Source organism: Mus pahari, chromosome 2 (genome assembly GCF_900095145.1).
Source record: "Mus pahari chromosome 2, PAHARI_EIJ_v1.1, whole genome shotgun sequence".
Taxonomy (NCBI): Eukaryota; Metazoa; Chordata; class Mammalia; order Rodentia; family Muridae; genus Mus; species Mus pahari.
This window is the reverse complement of record NC_034591.1, coordinates 30,375,802-30,400,930: the sequence shown is the minus strand read 5'-3', so window position 1 is coordinate 30,400,930 and position 25,129 is coordinate 30,375,802. Positions and strand designations below refer to the sequence as shown.

General features: G+C 38.7%; 1 protein-coding gene across 1 annotated transcript in view; it reads right to left on the bottom strand.

Annotated features, from left to right (window-relative positions):
- Nxph1 (neurexophilin 1) overlaps positions 1–25,129 on the bottom strand; it is a 305,153-nt gene that overhangs the window by 237,631 nt on the left and 42,393 nt on the right. The window lies entirely within an intron of this gene.

The following is a 25,129-nucleotide window of genomic DNA, read 5'->3' as shown; positions in this document are numbered from 1 at the left end:
GAGAAGAGAAGAGAAGAGAAGAGAAGAGAAAAGAAAAGAAAAGAAAAGAAAAGAAAAGAAAAGAAAAGAAAAGAAAAGAAAAGAAAAGAAAAGAAAAGATACTGCTAAGTAAACTGTTAGTGTGTTAGCCTGTGGAGCCTTCAGACAAAAGGAATCAGAAACTGGAAGACTCAGGATCAATGGTGAACCTATGCAAGGCCTCACCAGACACCAAAGAAAGCCCTGCTTATTGATTGGTCATCTTGAAGTTCCAGAGTCCAGATCTTGCACCCCTGCCAGCACAAGTCTGTGTTTCTCTGAGTGAGTACAAGTATATGAAATCACACACACATGCACACATACATACACAAGCACACATATATGCACACATCCAGATACACATATACACACATATACACACATGCACACACACATTCAAACACATACACAGTCACACATACACACATATACACATGCATGTACTCACATACATGCACACACATATACACACATACACACATATACACATATGCACACACACACATATACACACATACGCAAACCCACACTCACACACATACACACATATACACACAGACACACACACATACACTAACACACACTCATCACTCACATATTCACAGACACACAGAAACACATAGAGACACACACAGGCACACACACACAAATTGTTGAGAATGTTTGTGCCTGTATTACATTATAAAAACATTGATTTTTGTGAAGTTCATTGAATTGGTACAAAACCATAAAAGATATGGGGAAACTGCATGATTTTTTTCCTAATGAGAGAAGTAGTCCTCCCCTTTAACTAACATGGCTATGTAAGGAGTTTTTCTGTCTATACCGTCTCCCTTTCTAGTTGGTCTAGTACACAAGCTCATAACTCAAAAGTGAGCAACTAATACATAAAGCAAAACTCCCAGAATAGAGCTAAGCCTGATGGGGCTTCCCTGTGCTGACTCCAGCATCTGTTTTTCTGATTTTACACACTTTAGTATTAAATGCAGGACTCATATCTGCTCACTTACTTTTATGCTTATCATTGTAGTGCTAGTTTTAGCAGTTTTGTAGTGAAACTTCTATGGTGAAATACAGAAACCTAAGAGTGAAATCGTCAAATTCAACTCTCCTTGCTAATCGTCAGACCCACACTGGCTGTTGTGGACTGTCACAACTCAGTTCAGAAAATCACTGTTTGTATTAAGACCGTTATTACCAAGGTCTCTGCTTTGGCTCTCGATGAAAGCAATGTTGGAGAACTGGATGTTCACTGGTGAACCCTCTGGTCTCTGCTTAAGTCTGTCAAAGCTGATAATTACTAGATTATTCCTTCCAAGTTCTTTCAGAGGGAAAATTTGCAATGCTCAGGAACTTGTGTCATTCGTGGCAGAAGGAAAGGAAACTTGGAAGCTCATTCATTAAGACTAGTTATTTCTATCTTATGCCACCAAAATAAAACTACTAGATCCAGGAATAGGCTATATTCTGTTGAATCATTGGACAAAGGGGACCCATAGACACTATCAAACACCACAGCCATTCAACAAGGCCATTGGTTGCTCCCCACAGCTCTGTTTCTGAAGACATGACATACTTATGTAATAGAACTTAGAACAATCAACTGACTAGTATTCATGTTGCTGAAAAGAACTTTGCAGTTACCTATAAGAGTAACCTCCCAGCAATATACACTGGTAAAATCTTGGCACAACTATTGTGAGAGTAAACACCACCTTCTTGATTAGATTTAAAAACCACTCTATGAGAAGGGGCCAATATCTGACACTGCTAACCTGAATAAGAATCTGAGACTATAACCCTAGTGTAAACCTACTACCATTATTTGGATAAAGGAACAGAGAAATATGACTCCTAATAACATATTGCTATACTCATACATGAGAGTATCTCTAATCCCTCATCAGAGAAGTTTTCTTCTTACAGTAGATGAGAATTAACCAGAGACTCACAACTGGATAATCAGAGGAGAATGAGAGACTTTGAAGTACTCAGTCCTAAATGGGAACTCTCTATCAAACTCCTCCTGCAGGGCTCAGTGATTTATGCAGAAGAGGCAAAAAAGATTAGAAGAAGCAGAGGTAGTGGATAATTTCACGAAAACAGCATCATCTAGATACAACAGGATTGATACACATATGAACACCACACAGAAGACCTGCACAGTTTCAAACTGGCAATACCCCAACATGGAGGAGGAGAAGTTGACAAAAGCTTCCACCAGTAACCAAAAAAAAACTGTTTCCAATTGATAACCACATGCTGAAAAGGGGAAATAAATTTTCTCCAATGGAGTCTCACTGGGTGTGTAGCTTTTTGTTTTGGCTGGTCGGTTGGTTTTGCATTAATATTTTATTTTCTTGTTTGTTTGCTTACTGTGATTTTATTTTGTTTCGTTTTGTTTTAATTTTGGCTTTTTGCCATTTGACTCATTTTTGCCATTTTGAAAGAGATTGGGAAGGAGGGAGAAATAATTAAATTTCGATAGGTGAGAGGATATGGGAGGAGATGGATGACAGAGAATGATATGATAAAAATATATTGTATGAAACATTTTTAATAAAAAAATAAGTCAATTAGAGCAAACGGTATTTCTTGCTTAGTGTATGAATCAAAGAGGCCTCTGATATAGCTCAGGGCCGCTGCCTAACAGAAGTAATCATTACCCAGCCATCTATGATACTTCATCTTACCTGTAATTACCTCATATGAGGTTTATATTGTGCAACACTACCCAGCTCTCATATGAAGTTTATATTGTGCAATATCTATCCAGTTCTAAGCTAGCCATTATTCGTTCATACCTCCCTTCAGCTAATTTGCTTCCCCTTCACTTGTCCCAATTTTATCTCTCCAACTTAGTTTGGGGAAGAAGTTGGAGAAGGGACACATGAAATGTATCATAGATCCTTGCTCATAATACCTCCTCAAAATAGTGTTTTCACTGACAGCTTGCATGCTGGCACATTAACACACAATTATCAGTATCTATAAAAGCATGAATTCACTGTGCTATTAATTGCCTGATAGAAGAGAAAAGATGTTCCAATAAGAATAAGCAAAATAAGATTCTATTTTCAAAATGAAAAGGACTTTCTAGAGCAGAAATTTCAAAATCAATGCATCTTTTCTTGAATCCCTTTTGGTTTGCATTTGTTGTTTTTGTTAATTTCACATAAGATTGTTTATGCCTGTAGGGTAGACAGAAACATTTTTGAAAGGAGGGAAAAGAAAACAGAGGGATTGATAAGCCAGGAAGTATTAAACTACTCTCAACATCTTACCTCAACCAACATAAAATCCATCAACTCTAGTTTTTCTCCTCACTGAATTAAAGCATTCAGCCATTATGTGACCAATTTCCCCACTCTGATTTGGCCCTTTTGTTTGATAGTGAATTGGTTAGTGATAGGAACTAATTGACACAGACAGTAGTGGAAGTAAAAAGATCAGCAAACCTCAGGAATACTCCTTCAGAGTGAGAAACCATGTGAATACAGCAGTCGTAATAATTATATCTTATGCATGTTGAGAATTTTGTGGTTTAAGATTTTCACATGCACACATACACACACACACACACACACCTATATGATATTAGTTGTGTTAAGAAAATAAATTTAGTAATTTGTTGTTTCATTACCCCCTTTATTCTTACTATGCGATGCACTGATATGAAACAGATAAATCAAACCATGAGAGGAGACAATTGTTCTTTTCTTTTGTGCCAAGACAAGTATTCCTAAATTTCAGCACAATTACAACCACCTGAAGAGCTTTGGATTGCTGATTGCTACCACCTGTAGTTCCTGAGCCTATAGCCTGACTTAGTTTACAATGCTGCAATGCCCAGTCTGGCAACCACACTTTAATAAAACATTGGAAGCACTCATGATGGAAACCTTCTTTATCTTCACTGATCCCAGGGGAAACCCTGAGTAGGTCCCAAATCTCTTTGTGATGATTGGCCTAAATTATAATGACGGTCTTAACTCAGAAATGGAAAATGTATTAAAACACTAAAGAAAGCAGTTGAGCGGCAGATTTATAGGATGACTTTCCATATTTGTGGGTCAGCATAGTTAATCTGGTGGAAAAGCTATATGAGTGGAAGCAATCCACAGACTCCATGCAATCATGGTTAAAAACTCTTGTGATAATTTTGACAGAAACAGAAAGAAATCCAGAAATTCATATGGAAGTCCAATAGACCCCAAATAGCCAGAGCAATCCAAAACAGAGAAAGCAGAACCTGGTCTTTAATTATACTCCAGCCATAGCAGCAAAAATAGCACATAAACTGGCACATAAACGACATGCATACCAGTGGCATAAGTGGAGGACCCACAAGTAAGCCTAGGAAACTGCTTCAGCCTAATTCTAAACAATGGTGCTGGGAACACTTAATAGCAAACTGGAGAGCCGTATGCATAAGACTGAAACTATCGCCCTTTCTCATACCCTTAAATACATTCTATTCAAAACGATTCAGAGACCTTGATTTAAGATCTAAAACCTTTAAAATGATAAGGAAAAACTTAAAATATAGGCACAAGCAATGACCTCCTCAATAAGACTCTAGTAGCTAAGAAAGTGATGATAGCAAGAACTGACAGATGAGAACCCATGAATTATAGAGCTTCTTCTGCACAGCAAAGGAAGCAGTTAGCAAGTGAAGAGGCAGCCTACCGAACCATTGCCAGCGGCATGCCTGACAGCAGCTTAGCGTTCAAATTATGGCCTGGCAATGAAGCTCATTTAGTAGAGTGTACACCAAGCATGCACTAGATGCACACTAGGCCCACTGTCTAATCCTAGCGAATCTATGGTCCCAGTTCTCTTGGGGGTAGATGCAAAAAGGTCAGAAATTCAAGGTTATTTTCAACTATATAAGAATTAAACCCAAGCTAAACTCCATGAGATCCGTTCTCAAAAAAAAAAAAGTGCTACATCCAACACACAGCTCAAATACCAGATCAATACAGAAAACAAAAATTTATTTTAATCAAGCTGCTACTAATGAATCAGGGCCACAAAACAGACTTGGGAGCTGAACTGCAGCTCCAAGCCAAAATGTTATTTCGGGCTCTTAATCCTGAAAAACCACAAGCATCTATGCAAAGTTACGGTTACATTTTTCTACCAATCAGGATTCAAGGATTCGGGACTTCCTAGGAACCTTTCCCTACAAGGTACATTTATCCTATTCTCATTGGTTGATTTATTCAACTGTGGCAAGGTGACATGCCTAGTACTCATGTCTCTCTTGGTCAAGAAGGATGTCAGTTACCCAAGATGGTCTTGAGAACTTTAACTTTATTTGGCCACTATTCAAAATGGAAGCTTTAATTAAAATGGCTTAAGTCTGGTTCCTTCTTACAGAAGAATATTCAGACTATAAAGAACACAAAAATTTAAACATAAAAACAAAACAAATTATCTAATCAATAACTGGGAAATGAATCAAGAAGTTCTCAAAAGAATGAAAAATGATCAAGGAAACATATGGAGTCCAGTCTTTTAAGACATGGGAAAAATGTGAATGAAAATTGCATTGAAAGTCTAACTCACTTCAATCAAAATGGTTGCTATCAAGAAAACTACAACTGATGGTGAAGATGGGTTTTAAAAAAAATGTGTGCACTGCTCATAAGACTATAAATTCATCCATTGTAGACATCAGAATGGAGTTTCCTCTTTAAAGTAAAATTAGAAGCACCAACATGATCCATCTATAACACTTTTAGCCACTTAAGTTACAATACACAATATACCTACATATATATTCTTATTTTACCTCTTTTCACATAGCTAAATCATAGAATTGGCCAAAGTGCCCAATAAATTAATAAAGATAATGTGGTCATCTATAAGATTTGTTTAAGGGGAATGAGGCAGGAAGATCATGAGATCAAGGCCAGCCTGGGCTACACATTTCAAGTTGTGGTACCACATGCCTTTAATTCAGCCTTATCTACAGAGTAAGTCCCAGGGCAGCCAAGGATACATAGAGAAACCTTGTCTCGAAAAAAAAGGGGGAGGGAGAGAGACACACACACACAGAGAATGTGATGTATGTGAGTGAGTGTGTGTGTATGTGTGTGTGTGTGTGTGTGTGAGAGAGAGAGAGAGAGAGAGACAGAGACAGAGACAGAGACGGAGACAGAGAGAGAACAATAAAGTTATATTCAGTAAGAAAGAAAAAAAAAGATTTTTCCAACTGTAAGAAAGTAGGTGGAACAACAACAGGAACTAACCAGTACCCCCGGGGTTTGTGTTTCTAGCTGCATATGTAGCAGAAGATGACCTATTCGGCCATCAGTGGGAATAGAGGCTCCTTGGTCTTCCAAACTATATATGACCTAGCACAAGGCAAGGCCTGGGCCAAGTAGTGGGAGTGGGTGGGTAGGGGAACAGAGGTGGGGGGGGGGTATGGGAAACTTCCGGGATAGCATTTGAAATGTAAATAAAGAAAATAATAATAAAAAAAAAGAAAAAAAAAAGAAATTTGGTAGAACTAAAAATCATGTTAAATTAAATAAGCTAGAACCAGAAAGGTAGATATTGTATGTTTTATTTGTGTTTTATTTATATTAAAACACAAGACATGAAAGTGGAAGTTATCCATTTGGAATGAGTGGGAGGAACCACAAGAGAGAGGAAAGGGGAGTGAATATGATCAAAGTACATATATCAAAATGACATGTAATAAAACCCCATAGTATTTCACAGTTGATAATAGGGTATTTAATTAAAATAATGAATTACAACTTATGGTATTAGTCAAAATTGAACATGGCTTAGTGCTAAAACTTCTTTTTGTCTTACAGCTAGAAGAGCTGGGTATGAAAGGGAAACCTGGCTAGCTTCATTCTCTACTTTGTGCTCCAGCAACTCTGTGGTTGGAGAGGGTAGGGTGAGGGTGTTATGTAAGAAGAAAGAAGGTCCTGAATCAGCAGAGTGGTAATAGCCCTTATATTCTCAAGGTCTGGAAGATCCTGAACCTGACTCATTGGTAGTGATTTGGAAGTGATTTGAAGAATCTCAGTGCTGTAGTTCATCTCCTATACTGTAACCACAAAAACCAGCTGCCACATACTCTTTGCTCAAGCCCTATAAAACTAGTGTTGCCCATCTAAGTTGACCCTTTAAGGTCTGTCAGTTCTTAAGGCCCTATTGGAAAGATCCACAAACAATCATAATAGCTTTCCCTTCTATGGCTTGGCAAACTTTGTACCAACAAATTCCAGAAGTACAGACCAATGTCATGGCAACCACCTCAATGCTGTTACCACCATCCTCTTCCCTCTGACCATACATACAAGTGTAAACACAACCACTCTAGGTTTGCTCCCAAGTTCAGAAAATACATTTTTATTTTCAAGTGGTATTATATAAATCTTCACAAAGCTTCAGACAAATCACAATTTTACAGATATGAGATATAGGCATAAACAAACAGACAAGAGCATTTACTGAGAGTTACCCTACAAACTTCACCTGTAATCTCTTTGGCACTAATGATCCCATTCTTTTCAACACAAAGACTTACCCTGTGCCCATCAAAACAAGGCAGCTACATTGTTTGCATCTCTTAGGTGCATTCATCCATAATAAAGTATATGCTTAGAACAAGAGCAATTAATTCAGTGATTTAAGTTCAAGATAATTCTGTCAACTTGATAAAGCCAATTGGTTATGCATCCCAAAGATTAAGACTACTGATTGTTCAACAATATGGAAACCACAGCTTGTATTAGAAAACTAACTACTCAGGGCTAATGAAGTCATAGATCTTGGAGGAGAATCTACAACTTCATTTTAATAAACCAGAATAATCCCTGATTATATTGTAAATATTTGTTCTTATACCCAGTGCTGGATAGCTTCAAGTTAATGTGACCAAAGCTAAAGTCATCTGAGAGGAAGGAACCTTAATTAAGAAGATGCCTCAATAATTTCGGGTTGTAGGCAGGCATGTAAGGCACATTCTTAATTAATGATTGATGGGGAAGGGCCAAGCCTATTGTAGGTTGTGCTATCCTTGAGCTCATCAGCTAGGGTTCTATAAGAAAGCAAGCGAAGCTAGCCACAAGAAACAATCCAATAAGCTACACTCTCCCATAGTCTCTGCAACAGGCACTGCCTCCAGGTCCCTGCCCTGCTTGAGTTCCTGTTCTGACTTCTTTCAATGATGAACAGTGATGTGGAAGTATAAGCCAAATAAACCCTCCTAACTCCAAAGATTGCTGAATGCATTTTGTTTGCTGAATCAAAAACTTTGATGGTGAGATGAAATACACTTCTATTAATAGTGATTTTTACAGCCATTTTCCTGAAATCTTTACTATGTACATGAAAATATAGTCCAGTGTCAAAGAGTTTCCTCACATTCTTGAGGCTTGAGGTTCACTTCCCAGCACTGAAAAATTACTTTAGTGACCAGAGAATCCAATAATTTTGAGCCAGAGATATGACTCACTCAGTGAAGTGCATGTAATAGAAACATGAAGACCTAAGTTAGGATCCCCAACATTCATGTTTAAAGTGTGAGACATGGATAGTAGCACACTGAAAGATGCAGCAGTTGGAGCTGTGAGGAATGAGAATTATTAGAAAATAAAGATTACAATTGTCTCCTTGTAAGCCTGCTAGTGGCTTGACTCTCATTGAAAGTCTCCCATACTATAAAACTATTAAGACATATATAAGATGCTTTCTAACCGAGAAATTGCTTTAAAGGTCTACCGGCTCCCTAAGCTTCCCCCTACCATGATTCTGGGTTCTCACTTTTACATGAGCAAAATAAACCAAGATGAAATGCATCGTGCTCTGCTCTTATCCAGAAGAATGCAATCCCAAATTTTTGGAGAATTCTCTCAACTTAGAATATGAGAGGGGGGGGAGAGAGAGATGGGGGAGGCAGACCAGAGGTAAGAGAAGATCGGTTTTCATGCACATAACCCTCTCATCTGAATAGAAATCATTTCTTCGAAGCTTTTTCTCTAAGCTAAAAGATGGCCCCTGATTCCACTCCAATGGTCTATGACCATGTAATCTTTCTGATTGCATATGTGTGATCATTTACTATGAGGCTGACCTCCATGGACTGAAAGGAGGCAATTAATTTTTTTCTAATCCCAGAAGTGGACTCTTACTCTGGGTCAAAGCAGAAAAATATACTGAGGCCATATAACAATGACATTTATACTGCTCTCCAGGTTTCTGTTCAAGGTCAATTAGCACAAGCTGCCCCCTCCTGCCCCACCCCCATTCTCTGAGGACAAAAATATTCTCTCTACACATGGTACAGATAAAAAATCTGGGAGAATACAAGGTTCTGGGAACAGCCTTGAGCCATCAAAGCCACCAAAGCGACCTCAGTAACTTACCTGCTTTCAATTCACTATACCAGCAAAGTACAGTTTGACCAAAGTTGTCGAAAGGATTAACTCACCATCAATTTGAAAGGCACTCTCTTCTGTGGTAAATGCCTAGCTTTGGGATCTAGCTCTCCCAGGTTCCTAGCAATCATCCTGTGTCACCTGACACAAGAGAGATGGATGATCCTATACTTTAACCCTGGTGATGCCTAAAACAGTGTATATTCTAAAAGCCACAATCGCTTAATCACAACTCCACCCTGCCTCAGAAAAACAGTTGAAAGAATGCTAGACCATCTATTAAAAAGTAGCCCAAGGTTAGATCCTTGGGGTGCTGAGGGACCATGGATGAAGCAGGAAGGTTTATTCTTTGAAAATGAACTTCCCCAGCTCATTGACTCTGATAGATTACACTTTATACAAGTTTTTTTTTAAAATGCCTTTCCTTCCTTTTTCCTTCTGTCTCTTTCACTTACAGGACTCAAGCTACAAGGAAAATAATCGATAAATAGAGTTTCCAGCCAAACTTAAGGAGATAAGCTAGTAAATGCCATTCTGTGGAGCATTAAGAAGGCTCATTGTGCAGTTTCAGAACCATTTCCATGTCATTAACTCTAACTGCTCCTTCCACCAATGGGACTGACTCTAAAGGAGCATCATCAGCATTATTTCCTTCCAGTCTCAGGCATGACAACAATGTTGCAACAGTGATGAGGATGCCACTGTTCCCATGCATAACACTTCAAAGTATATAGAATCATTCACGTGTCATTTAGTTCCCACAAGTCCCGTGGAGATAAGGATTAAGTAAATCTCATTCCCAATCAAGTCCCAACAACCTGTCAAAATACATGGTTGCTAATTGTTTTTGAAAGAAGTGTGAAAAACGTTTCATTTTATTCTAGAAATCAATGGCTTCTAAACTGGATTACCTGTTCCATTGTATAGAGATAAAAACTGAGAGTTGACAAAGGCAGAGTACCCAAGACCAGTGTCACAAGGATACCAAGTGGCTGGATTCCATCCAAACTAAAACCCTCTGACTCAGATTTAGTATCTACCCCACAATGGTTTCTGTGTTTGACATTCACACTGTGAATAAAGCAAGTAACAAGACAGGCATGCCAAAACACAGGAATAACTCTATTGCTGCAAAATAAGATGAAGATGAAAAGAAAACTCTAAGATTCTGAGGTCATATCACAATAAAAATGCAGAGAGAAGTCAAGTTCAAGAGATTGGTCATTATTAATCAAATTATAGATCAGCCCCAGTAGCCACATATTTCCTTGCACTTGCACTCGAGAGACCCTTTTGTAAAACATTCACAGAATAAGATCAATACCTCTCTGGAGGTAAATGGCATAAATTATGTCTCAACATACACACCACAGGAGTTTTACTGTGTGTTGTATACAGTAATTGCATTTTATAGATGGCTGCGGAAAGCTTCAGTCCTCATTGATTTTGATCATAAACTAAACGGCAACAAAAGGAAAAGAGCATCACTTTAGATGAAGAAGTCAGCCAGCTGAAGCTGCAAAGGAAAATGAAAGTTTGGCATGCTGAATCTGACCAATTCATGGTTCCTGGAAAATGAATATAGATGCTTGGGGCCCTTCGTTAGGGGACAGTAGCAGCACTTCACAGCTACCGTACTCATCCGACACTCCATGGTGGTATGGATCATCAGGACGGAAGTGACAGGAAGCCAACCGAAACCATAGCCCTTCCTGACTCTCCACAGTGTGCTCACCTTCAGAGTGGCTTGTAAAACATGGTCACTGAATGCCTGTGTTCTTGCTGTCTTGGAGATATACTGGCAAAATCAGAGACAGGTTGTGATGTAATCCAGGAATCATCAGGCTGTCACTAAAGTTCCTGAGTTCCAGTAGGGTATTTTTCAAGCACTACCCTGAAGTGATTTCCTTCATTTCTTCATGCCCTTCACAGCAAGCAGCTCTGAGGGGATGTTAATGCAGCAGAACACCTCTTTACCCTTTTTCAAGGCCAGTTTTGCAATATGAGCAAAATGATTGGAAATGGAGTCCTGGAAACACTGAAACCATCTGTCAGGGACTCAGTTAAGAAGATACACACTGTTTCACAGCCAGGGATGGAGATAAATTATGCCTGGCTGGAAATGTCCAAAGCAAGTTGGGTTTCCATTCAAGCTTATTAAAACAAATTACAATTTTTTTATTATTCACTGCTCCGGTAAAATCACACATTTAGATGATGATCAACTGTAAGTTATACTAAGGGGGAAGAACTGAGATGCTAATGTTAACAAAAAATTATTTTTATTTTTGCTAATAGCAAATGATAACCGGAGCAGGAGCAGGTGTCACTATAAACAACCACGAGCATCTGTCAAAATGTCTGTAGACCAATTTACATTCACAGACACAATCTTGTGGAAGGTCTCTGTGCATTTTGTAAAAATAACCCTGTTAATATTTAATCACAAACTCCAGAAGTACTTGGCTAATATCTATTCATGAAATGTACTGGGTAAAATATTATTGAGTAAAGTATTAAAGAACTGGAGGGTGGGGCAGTTATGATTAAATTGTGCAGCCTCAGATGTCAAGCTTTAGGATACATAGAACACTTTGTCTCGCTTTTCCCTTAAATATTTATTGCCATTTTAAAACTATTGATATATTATATCAAAAACAACAGCGACTCTCATATTTTATAACACAGATTTTTCTAGTAGTAAGCATTAGTAGTCAAAATGTTTCTGTAAGTGTTGGAATGGAATTAATCCTCACAGGAAGCAAAGACATCCTCTGATTGTAACTGTGGTGAATCATCACATCGCATGTTCAGGAGGTCTGTCTACAAAGTAATAAGTAGATGCAGTGTGTTAGGAAGCAGCCCGCATGCCTGCATCTGTAAGCATTGCCACTCTCCTCATCCTCTCACTCCACTTCTAAAGCACTGAACTGTGCATGAATTGAGAAGTTAGCCCCGTGATTTCTATGTTACTTACATTACCAGTCATGCATTCTTTCTGTTTCTCTTGTGGTTCTTTAAAACTTATTATTTAGTCATGATTTCCCTTTAAGTAACATTTGTAAAGGCTTGTATTAACTAGCAGAAGATATTGGGAAAATATATAGAATTTGAATGTACAAGAACCCAAGAGAGGTTCCAAACAGCAAGACTAAGTTACTTGGAACCCTAGCTTTGGGGACCCAGGAACACCTGCGTCTTTGGCTTTTCCAGTGAGGATAGAGCAGATTAAGGATGGAAGCACCAAGATCTAGGTTCCAGAGAGAAAGATGGCTTGGGGCTTAAATAATCAGAGACCCATTACCTATCAATAGGGTATTAGAAAAGGTGTTTAACTCAACCTAAACATTGACATCCCACAACTACTAAGATGAAGTGAAATCTTCTAGACTGAACCATTAATAATTAGTTTCTGAACGGAGAGCTGTTCTGGCTCTAAAGGTAAAGAGGAAATGTCTATCAAAAAAAAAAAAAAAACCTGAGGGTGTATTGAAGCAGGTCCTTTCGCCAAGCCACAATTAATGCTAAAATAAACCATAAATCTAAGCAGCTTAGTCAACTGAAATACCAAGGCAGAAATCTTAAGTTTCTAAGATTTGACCATTGTTTACAGAGAGGCCAGTAAGAGCTACAAATATATTAATTCCACACAGCTCAGGGAGCCATGAACAAATCAAACATCCAAATACAGTAAGAGTACCACCCCTCACCCTCAGGGCTGTGTACTCCTTTTCTATCCTTTCATTTTGGTAATTAGTTGTTTAATGGCCTCTATTAGGCCACCCAAGATTTCTGAAACGAGAACAAAAGCTCAGTGCAGCCATAAAAATTCAGACCCTCTAGAATAAGAAGGTCCTCTTCTCTGTGGAAAGGCCTCCTGCTTTTCAAGGGGTTCCAAGTGCAGTGATAAAGGATCCCACAAGCAGAGAGTCAAGGCTTCCTTAGCACATGGAGAAAGAAATGTGGCTAACCCTTTAAACTCACCTCAGACAATGAAGCTGTCCATCATAAGAAATGCTAAGGATGGAATCCTGAGGCCACGCCCCATATTTTAGTACCTTGTATAACTGAAATACAACGAACCAAGTAAAAAGGGTCAAAAGGGTTAGGGTCAAAATATTAGAACCAAGATTAAGACTTTAGGATGATTTAATAACAAGTTATTGAGATTCATTGGTTAGCTACAGAGTAGAAGGACAACTGCAGAACCTGTCATCTTAGGATGAATTATAATAGCTTTATTGAGCTCCTGATACCTTCCAAGAACTTTAAACTGCAATTCATAGGTTAACTAATTTATCTCCCATGATATTTTAAAAGCTCTAACTCTGTATTGTGACCAATTTGCAGAGGAGGAAATCTACTCAACATGGTTTTATTTCACATCCCATAATGAGTAGGTAATTGTTCAACATCAGATATACCTATGTGAAGAATCCTTAGCCACGTACTCTCTAAACCTTCAAAAAACAAAATCAAATAAATAAATAAAAGGTAAAATAGACAATAAAGATAACATGTAATGTAAAATGCACAAATAAAATTCTCATAATAGAGCTTATAATGCCACCATAAATGGCCGGAGTTCAAAAAAAACACAAAACTAAGAGATCTGAGGCCTGAGTTTCAATCATTTTTCTCTCAACAAGAATAGATTTATTCCTTCTGGAGAATCATTTCATCAACTTATTCTCTAGGGTTGACCAGTCATTCCACAATTTAATGTTTTAAAAATAAAAGGGTAAAAACAAAATCACTACTTTTTCAAGACTGGTGCTACAGTTAGTGGATTATTTACAAACTGATCATCATATGGTAGGGAGAGAGAAATATAGTTGTGATATATATTTAGAAGACAGCACAACATGTGAGTGAGGGAAAAGAAATGAAGTTTCTACTAGGCCAAGTAGCATCTTCAAGATATTTTGCATTCAGTGTTAACACTGATAAATAAGAAAGAGGAACTGATGGAGATTCAGTGCTGAGAACAGAGACTCTCTGACCCCAATTTACATTCCTCAAACAGAGGCTGGTGTAACCTGGAACAACAAGCTGACAAATAAAAGCCTCCCAAGGCCCTTATTATCCCCTTTCATTTGTCTCTACATTCTATCACGCATTTTATCACATGTCTCCTTGGCTGTCTAGTTCTGTGTCAACTTGACACAACCTATAGTTGTCTGAGAGGAGGGTACCTCAATTGAGAAAATCTCTCCATAACATCCAGCTATAGGGCATTTGTAAAATTCGAGACTGATGAGAAGTGACCCAGCTCCTGTGGGTTGTGCCATCACTGGACTGCTGGCCCCAATACAGTAAGAAAGCAGGTTGAGCAAGCCATGTAAAGCCTGTAAGCAGCACTCCTCCACAGCCTCTGTGTTAGCTCCTGCTTCGAGGTTCCTGTCCTGTTGGAGTTCCTGTCTTAATTTCCTTTGATGATGAACACTGATAAGTCAAGTAAACACTTTCCTCTCCAACTTGCTGTTTGGTCATTGTTTCTCATTGCAGCAATAGAAATCCTCACTAAGAGAACTTTAAAATTTAAGTTTTTAATTTTAAATAATGCAATTGTATGAAAGGTACCAGAAACGCAGAACATCTCTGATAGTGAACTCTGAGCCCTTCTTGCTACTTCACACCAACTATCCAGTGTATTTTTGTGCTGAATTTTGAAATACCTTTCAATTCTGAATAGAGTTACTTGTTCCTAGATAAACTAGTGAGGATTTGAATTAAGAGATTTATAATTCAAAGACCCTAAAAAACTTCAATAATGCTATGGTTGGAATCTTAAATGTCTCCAAGTACAGGATCATATCTGAAGAGTTTATTGGATGGTTATTTGACTATATGTATGTTGGGGGTTCCTGTCTGTGGCAGGACCTAGCTGGGGAAAATAGGTCACTGGGTCACTGGAGCAGACCTTTCAGGTAACCACCCTGCTCTTAGTTCTAACTGCTCCCTCCTGGTTCAGATGATGTAAAGAGCTTCTATGCCATGCCCCACCTGAATCCCACTCTGCCTTATGAGCCGTAGTAAACAGAAAATATGAATAAAAATAGACTTCTTTAATGTGTTTCTAACTATATTTTTGTCCTGGTAAGTAGGAAGTAACTAGCACCATGATTATTAAAGATATGTGGTACTAATTCATACTCTGCTTGTGTAATTAGAGTATGGATACCTAACAAGAAACTATCCACATAGAAGCTTATAAGACAATGACTAATTATGGAGAGTACACACACAATGTAGTAGTATATTATATATTTACTCTACAGATACTTACTAAACAACTATGACGGTTACTCTGTGAGGCTTGCAAATTACAATAGTAAACAAAATAAGCTTAAGTGTTTGTTCTTGGGTGTATAATGTCTGATCATGGAAAATCATGTTAAACAAGTAATATTTAACTTAATATAACATTTTAAACATAATAAATTCTTATCATACTTACAATAAGCAGGAAACAAAATATTTTTAATGTAAATAAGAGCTTCAGGATGGCTTAAGTAAAGACATATTTCACCTTGAAATGGAATAAAACATAGTAACCAACCAGTATAGGAATAATGAGATAAAAAATCCAGCTAAAAATAACATCGTGTTCAAAATCCTGACAACAGAAAGAAACCAATATGTGCCTGGAACTGAAAAGAGATTGTTGATGTTAGGCCCTGGTTCTTTCTCCCTTCCCTATGCACCCAGAAATAAGACTCAGACTCAAAATATATTTACAAATACCTTGTCCATATAGCAAAGCTCTTCTCTAACTAGATATAGCTTAAGATATTCCATTTATTCTAGCCTACATTCTGCCATGTGGCTTGTTACCTGTGCTCAGGAGCCATGTGTCCCTCTCATCACAACTTTCTGGCAAATCTCCCAGCTGGCTCTCTCCCAGAATCCTTTCTCCTCCCAAATGTCCCACCTCCCATTTCCTGTCTAAACCATAGGCCATAGGGATTTTAATTTACAGCTGATGTATCCATACAATACACAAGATATTCTCTCTACAACAGATGGCAAAGAATATTGGAAATCATCCTGGAATCACAGAGAATGGGTAGGGATAGATAGGTAACTGCTAACTCAGCATATCATGCATGTACTTTGCTTAGTCAACCAATTAGGTATGCCTATATTATGTTACCCTGAAAGACATGAAAACAAAGATTCTAAAGTGCAATGACTCATCTAAGCCATAAAACTGGTCAGCAGAAGACCATAGTCATGAAAGGAAGAATTTATCTTTTGAGAGAACAATGCTTCCATCATAGTGATGCCCAGAGTGAGAAACTCAGCAAGGACAACAAGTTATTCCAGAAAGAGCAACCTCATCCAAGTGAGTGTGAAGGAGATGAGAAAGTCAGACCTCAGCCCTCCTCCCTCTACTCCAGTCTTTAAAGAGACTCACTTTCTGCTCTGAATCACATTCGCCCTACATTGGGAATGGCACAGGATCATTTGGCTGCATGAGCTGCATGCCTTTGCCTTCAGAACAATAGTATCCACATGCAAGCCAGGCGGTGGTGGTGCATGCCTTTAATCCCAGCACTTGGGAGGCAGAGGCAGTCAGATTTCTGAGTTCCAGGCCAGCATGGTCTACAAAGTGAGTTCCAGGACAGCCAGGACTATACAGAGAAACCCTGTCTCAGGAAAATAGATAGATAGATAGATAGATAGATAGATAGATAGATAGATAGATAGATAGATAGATAGATAGATAGATAGATAGATAAAAGTATCCACATGCAGGGAGAGAAGAGCCCGCGTAAGTATATTTCAAAAATCTGAGTGGTAACCCATTTTCTGGCATTTTATCCTAAAATGTCAGGCTGGAAATGGAAAACCAAGCAGTATGAAAGCAAGCTTATAGCCAAAGTCAATGTTAGATGAAAACATATGGCATTGAAACTGCCAATGTTTCTGGCAACTGCCACTCTTGTTTGCATGGCATTGATTTGAGCTTATAAACTGGTTAGTGAGCTTATCAACCCTAGTTTCCTCTTCATTTTCACAGAGGGTCCTAATCAATACCTGACTCTAAAATGCTCTCATCAGGAGAACAGTTTGCCATCATTTCCTCCTGTCCTCTAGCTTTGGTATGTGACTTGAGACATATTAGTTATAATTTTTTAAGCATGGGTTTTTAACAGTAAATTGTAAACACACACCAAAAATTTCCATGTGAGATATTATCTTGAATTCATTCTTCCCCAATAAATAAAACACTCTCCAGCTTCTATGTCCACTCACTTTCTGAAAGAGAAACAAAAAGGAATGTCATGGAATCAGAACAGAGGAATTCTTCCTTCTGTGCTTCTGCATAGGGAGAAGCCAGGAAATCCTTACACGTGAATGTCTGAGATTTTCATGTAGGACTGGGAAGAAAGCTCCATTGATAATGTATATATCTTGACATCTCCACTAACAGGGTACACCAAAGGAGAAGCTGGCAGGTTTGGGCTCACTTCAGGGACTGGTATCTGAAGGAGTGCATCCTCACAATTACCTCACCTGTGAGCTTGCCTTGGATAAGAAACATACCTATATTATAAGTTGCATACATGAAAGTCTCTGTATCTAAAAACACCGTGAGACGGAGAAGGCAAAAGTAACCTGGCACTGAAGAGTGAAAACGCACATGTATGGATAATATAATATTTCCCTAGACGAGTGAAGAGAAGCCATTGTGGTGGGTGATCTTGATGATCAACTGAAACAGGCTAACAAAGTCCTAAAATACTAGCAAAACACACCCTGGCATGGATCTATGATGCCATTCCCAAAGGTTACTAGATCCTGAGGGGTTTGACCTAATTTATGAATGAATCCCTCCTGGATAAATGATCTGGTAATGAGAGAAGGAGACCCATATTAGCAGGTGCTTGAGGCTGCATCTCATTCTGGACCTTTCTTGAAGTCTCCTTTTCATTGCTTCCAGACCTCACAGAAATTAACAGCCTCTACCACATACACTATCATCATGAGGGCCTCTACACACAAGGCACCAAGGAGCCATGGACTAAGCCATCTGAAACCATTAGCTGCAATAAACTCTTGCTTTCTGGCACGTAGTTTGGTCACAATAGTGTACAAGTAACAAATATAATATTATTTATGAAAATAAATGAGAACATTCAGTATGTCCACAAATGTCCATTTTCCCATTATTGTACCTAAAACATGGTAGCTTTTTTCCTCTGTCATTTTTAAAGAAGTTTAATTTTATGACATTTAATCAACTGAGTCCAGAATAAAATCCTGAGGCAACTTACCAGGTGATTATATTTTGTGAAGTTAAAAAGGGAGATGATAACTGTTATGTCATTGACTGATATGACTTCTAAACTTTTTAGTTTGAATGTACTTTAAATGTATTTTTTCATTTTTGTTAAGAACGTTCTGGTGATTTGTAGAAAAGAAGAAAGAAAGAGAGAGAGAAGAGAGAGAGAGAGAGAGAGAGAGAGAGAGAGAGAGAGATCCATAATATACATAATATATTGAGATCTGCCGTCAGTGGATCCTGAGTCCTAAATATTTCCACTGGCCTGCTGCTTGGTACCAATCTGAGAGTCCTGCAGTATATATGGTAATCTGATTATGTCAAATACAAAATTAAAAGTTCCAAGGGTAAAGAGAGAGAAAGCAGAAGTGCATTTACTGCCCTTCCAGGTGAACCAAATTCAGTTACCAGCATACATATCAGGTGGCTCACAAACACTTATAACTCCACCTTAAGGAAAGGAAGTCCTATGGGCTCCTCAGGCACCTGAACTCATGTTCACATACTCATAATCATGTACACACACACTTGCACACGTGTGTGTACACAGGCACACAAACACAGTTCTAAATAATAAAAATAAATATTTTTTAAAAAGTTCTTTGGTGGGTTTTTTTTGTACCCACTGTTAGAAACTTAATAAAATCTTGCAAGGTATGACCTAAGATATTAAATCTTCACCTGTGATTTGCTAGGCTAGATTAAAAGCACCATGATGATGTGGGATCCTTGACCCAGAGCTACATCTCAGTGACTGTGGCAGCTCTAGTACCAGCAACATGCCTGGTCCACAGAGGACAGTCAGCGATTTCTGCAGACCTGAATCACTGCAGGGAGAGCATATGGAGGATCAAAGGCTTAATGAGACAGATGGCTCCATAGACAAGGCTGGGAGAGATGCTTCAGACATCCTCTCTAGACTAGGTCTTAAAAGAAAACATAACAAGAGTGGCGCTTACTCGAGCTGCAGGCTGTGTTTGCATAGCCATGACCACAAATCCCCAGTTGTTTCCTGGAAATGATAAGAACATTGACCAAGACAATGAGAGATGAGGAGCCTTTCCCTACTTAAAATCATAGACAGATATGCCTGTGGTTCACATATATGTGCATACATAAAATAATAGGTCTCTAAGAACATGGTTTTGGTATGAGTTTTAGTGGACCCCAAGATGCCACAGGCGTGTTTGGGGAACACTTACAGAAGAAGTCACTCTGGACACTCATTCCCATAGACCTTAGCACAGCCCAGTCTATACCGATATTGTATGGGCAAGTCAAATTTGGGGGTTTTGTAACACTTCTTTAGAAAATGCATATTCTGCTACTAAAAACAATTCTTAATTCCATTTATCCAATCAAATATATATATATATATATATATATATATATATATATATATATATATATTACATACATACATATACACATACACATATAAAAATCTTCACCGGTGATTTGCTAAACTAGTTTAAAAGCACTATGATTATATGAGATCCTCGACCCAGGGCTGTGTCTCCGTGACTGTGGCAACTCTAGTACCAGCATATCGTGTGTGTGTGTGTGTGTGTGTGTGTGTGTGTGTACAGCTCTAACAACCTAAGATATTTTCAGACATTAGTGGCAGAACAAACAAAAGCCAAACAGACAGATAGACTGATTTCTTGTGCAGTAACTTTAAGACACCTCCAACCTAGCAATTCCTGTCAATCTAGGAAACCAGAAAGCTGAAAATTATAATAACACACTGTGTTGCTCATAGCCTGGATGCATGCCATGCGAGGCAGTTGCAAAAGAACTCACATTGGCTTAGTCCTGCATATAAACAAGTAATTCCATTATATTTAGAAAAGATAACTAGATGGATTTAAATGAGGAGAGCTACGCGTCCAGAGCACTGGATGGCTGCTATATCTGTAGTTAACTGTTAAGTGTCAGAAATAGGTCAGAAACAGTTGTGTCCACCCACTAACTCCATTCACTAAGTACGGAGGCAAGACCCACTATTCAGTCTCCTGGGCCTTATGCTCTACTGTCTCTCTGAGGAGCTGGGGTAGTAAATAGGATTCAGCTCTTGAGCGCTCTCTGGATTAACCATGTTAAAAATACTCTGAGTTTGAAAGCAGTATGAGTCGAAAGGAGTCTATGACAATAAGTAACTTTAAACTTTGGACCAGGAGAGAGAAATGGAAGCAGGCCTGAAGTCCTTATTATCCCTGATTTAAAGTATCAAAAGTCCAAATAGAAAGAAGATACAATACAGAAAACTGAAGTCTGAGCTGGAATGTGCTTTTAGTTTAAATCTCAGTATCTTCCAGCCAGGCTCAGGAAGCCAGGTGAAGGAATCTAAGATTCCCAAAGTCATGGAGACGGTAAATTCTTTCAGAGAGCTCCCTGGCCTTAAAGCTCCCTGCTCAAACGAGAAGAGTGTGGGCCTGGCTGGAGGAGAGTTGATTGTGCAGGAAATGGACTTCAGAAAGGAAAATGAAAACAACCTCATTTCACTGCGGCGCCATAGGATGGCTGTGTTTGGGCGCTGCTGACAGGGGCCAGATTCCACATGCTCATTTGGGGAAGCCAGCGAAGCTCACGGAAACACTCTGCCCTGCAATTTAGCCCCAGCTGTTCAAGCTGAGGCTGCTCTTTAAAGTGAAGCAAACTGGGGAAAACGCTGAAGTTCAGCAGTTTCACTCTGTTGGGTCCAAGCTTCCACGGAGTCCCAGCCCACGGATTCCGTTCCATGGGCCAGATGCTCAGGGCCTCCTGAGCCAGTCTTACCGAGAGAGAGCTCTGTCAAATGGCAACGAGACTGTGCATCAAGTCCAAGCCAAAATGAAGCTAGCCGGAGAGGTCGTCAGGCCTTAGTCAGCCTGCCCTGCCAGCATTGAGTCTGGTCTGTGAAGAGCCTTCGGAGGGGTCCCAACGCTTACATCATCAGAATTTTATTTTAAAACCAGCATATGTAGCAGAGGATGGCCTAGTTGGCCATCAGTGGGAGGAGAGGCCCTTGGTATTGCAAAGATCATATGCCCCAGTACAGGGGAATGCCAGGGCCAGGAAGCAGAAGTGGGTGGGTTGGGGAGCAGGGTGGGGGGGTAGGGTTTAGAGGACTTTGGGGATAGCATTTGAAATGTAAATGAAGAAAATATCTAATAAAAATAGACAAAAAAAAAAGGCAAAGTAAACCACTTTTATCATAACGTGGGTGAGTGTTTAACTTGTTGGGTAAGGTTCTTTTGTTTTTGTTTTATGATTTTGTTTGTTTATTTGTTTTTCCCAGGTGTGCACGATTATATAGCTCACTCCAAATACTTTGTCCTGGTGACATTGCTAAAAAACAAGCAAATCCAAGAATAATACAAGCCTGCTTTCTATGTCATCTCTGACCATTATTTTAATGTCATACTCCAAAATCAACCCTTAGATTATATCATTTTCCAGCCATGAAGAGATGCTCTTACGCAGGTAGTTTTTCTTTCTGGTGAGACTTCAATGCCCTTTCGATTGCCACAGCCTCTCAGTAATAGTATATCTGCGAAGGTATTTCTAAAATGCATTCAGTGGCTTTATGCAAATACTTGCCCTTCTCCCCTTCCAAGTCACTTTAGGATTGTTAATTATATCATTTATCCAACATGAGTTTTGCAAAATAAATTAAGAAGTTGACCAGTACGGTTAGCATTACATAGCTCCATCATTTTTATTTTAAGACATTGAGAAACAGGAGAGGAGGCGAGGAGGCATTGCACAGAGTTTCAGAAACCCTTGTCCGTGGAACTAGAGAAAACGCTCCATCAATAAAATGCCTGCCATGAAAACGTGAGGGCCTGAATTCATATCCCCAGATCCCACATAAGGAAGCCAAGTGTTGTCCTCTAACCTAGCACTGAGATGGGAGACAGACAGGTGGAGATCCTTGAAGCTCACTAGCCAGTTAGCCTAGCCAAACGCACGAGCTTCAAGTCCAGCAAGGGAGCCTGTCTCCAAAACTGAAAACGGAGACTGTCACCTGAGATCTCTACACACATGCAGGAACACCCACGGCCTCACTCCTACGCTAAGTGCGCACACCGTACGCACAATACCACACAAAACCATTATAAAACAAGAGAGAAAAATCTGGGTGAGTGTCCACCAAGCAGGCTCAATGGTTCATCAATCATTTAGCAAAAGGGAAAATACAGCTTCTCTACCTTCCCCAAGCCCCGGCATCCGAATGAAACCCTGCTACGCAAGCCTCTTGTGTCCACTTGCTGTCAGTAATTGAAGTGTCTGGAAGATAAAAGGAACCTCACCATGAGATGAAGAAATAATTCCTTTAGAAACATCCATCTTGACAACAACTAAATGTGTGGCCAGTGATTGCAAACACTTAGTGAATCACGAAGCAATGAAAGATCTAATTTTCAAGACTGCTCAGAGAGGACGGGGGAGCGGGGCTTGTCTTCCACAACATGCAAGTCCCGGTGACTCATTTTTCTTCTTACAATTCCCAGGTGACAACGTACTCACAATGGAGGGCTAGATTAAATAAAGATTAACTCCAGTGTCTGGAAAGCCCTGCTTTTGTGGACATTGTAAGCAGCTATTCAAGGAGTGCAAAGACATAAGTAAGCCACTTAGGGCAACAGTTTAGCCCACTGGGCATTGCTACCCTGACACCAAGGTGGTTGAAATCCTCACGAAGGACAACAAGCCTGTGTCACATTATTTTTCCCTGGAGGCAAATACAATGTAGAGAAATTCTGTACAGCAGAAGGAGTGATGTGTGTTTTTGAACAGTGGGTATTATCTGCTGAATCGGGACACTGTCAGGTAATGGTGGGCCTCCCCTCTTCAAGTACCTTTTAACTTTAATAAGACCTCAAATCAGAGAGATGAGAACCACAGAACTGGCTTGAGAGGAGAAAAAAAATAACATTCAACCTTCTGTGCCTTCATTGTTTTAAACTTTTAATTGTAAAATAACTAACACAAGTATGAAAAACACACAAAAATATGCATAGCTTAGTGTGTTGCTGTAAGTGGAACACCCCACAAGCTCTGCCTAAATCAGATCTTCGCCATTCTCCTAGAAAATACTGTTTATATTTCTCACCCATATCTCAAATACCTCATTTCTCCCAAATGGTAGGCTTTTCCAAATTTTATAGTAATAATCACATTTCACAGTTTTATCACATAAATGTGCATTCCTTGACACTATCGTTTAGTATTGTCTATTTTTTAAGTCTGATTTTGTTTCCTTTTCCTTTATTTTGTTATTTGAGGTTACAGGTCCTTGCTATGATGTATGGGATGGCCTTGAATCTGAGACTTTCCTGCCTCCAGCTTCCCAAATGCTAAGATTGTACACATGTACCATAATGCCCAACCTTCTAATCCACAGGGCTATTTGCTTCTCCCTCTTACAATGCTTTTGTTTAAGGACCTTGGTTTTCACCGTCCATATGTTACAGACTGACATGGTACAATTTATTTCATTACTTTGCCCTCAGTATTGGCTACAACCAAACCACTGGATCCAAAGGCTTGGTGAGTTTGGATCTATCTCTTTGCAAAGATGCAAATTGTTGTCAACCAAGCATTCAAAACCACACAATATCTGAATATCTTTCTTTCCATGTTAGCAGTTGATGATGTATTTAAGATACGTAGATCTTGTAGTTCATTTGAAGTTCATAAAATTATAATTTCATTTTATCAATTGTTTTCTGTTCATTAATTAAGCATCTTATTTTTATAAGAAAAAAGCTTCCTCTCATTTCTTTCATGATTTTCAAATTTTGTAATTCATAGTGGAAATATGGGATCAATATTTGATTCTTTTGCTTTATCTATCTCCAAGGTAATGAATTGATTCTACATAATTTAATGATGATAACCAGGCTTTTGAAACTCAGCCATTTCTTGTTATCCATAAGAGATTGTTCCAGGAACATCCTTGGGTACCAAAATCCATGAATAGACAGGTTCTTTATATAAAAATACATAGAATTTTCATATAATCTATACATAGGTTAATTCATTTCTAGGTTATGTGTGATACCTAATACAATATAAATGTCATGTAAATGGGTGTTATAATACATTGTTTATGGAGTTATGACTTTAAAAACCCTTTGTATATATCATACAGACACAGTTTTTAAAATATTTTCGATTCAAAGTTAGTTGAAGATATTGATACAAAATTCTCAGTGGTATTGAGGGATGACAGTAAAATTGGGAATTCATGCATTCAAACTAAATTTATGAATTGGATTCCATTGAAGTTACAAAGAGTTTGAAGTTTAAATTGTACCAATAAACTTTCTATTGAGAAAGCACTTAAATAAATATGACTATATATATATATATATATATATATATATATATATATATATATATTTGACTTTTTGAAACAGGGTTTCTC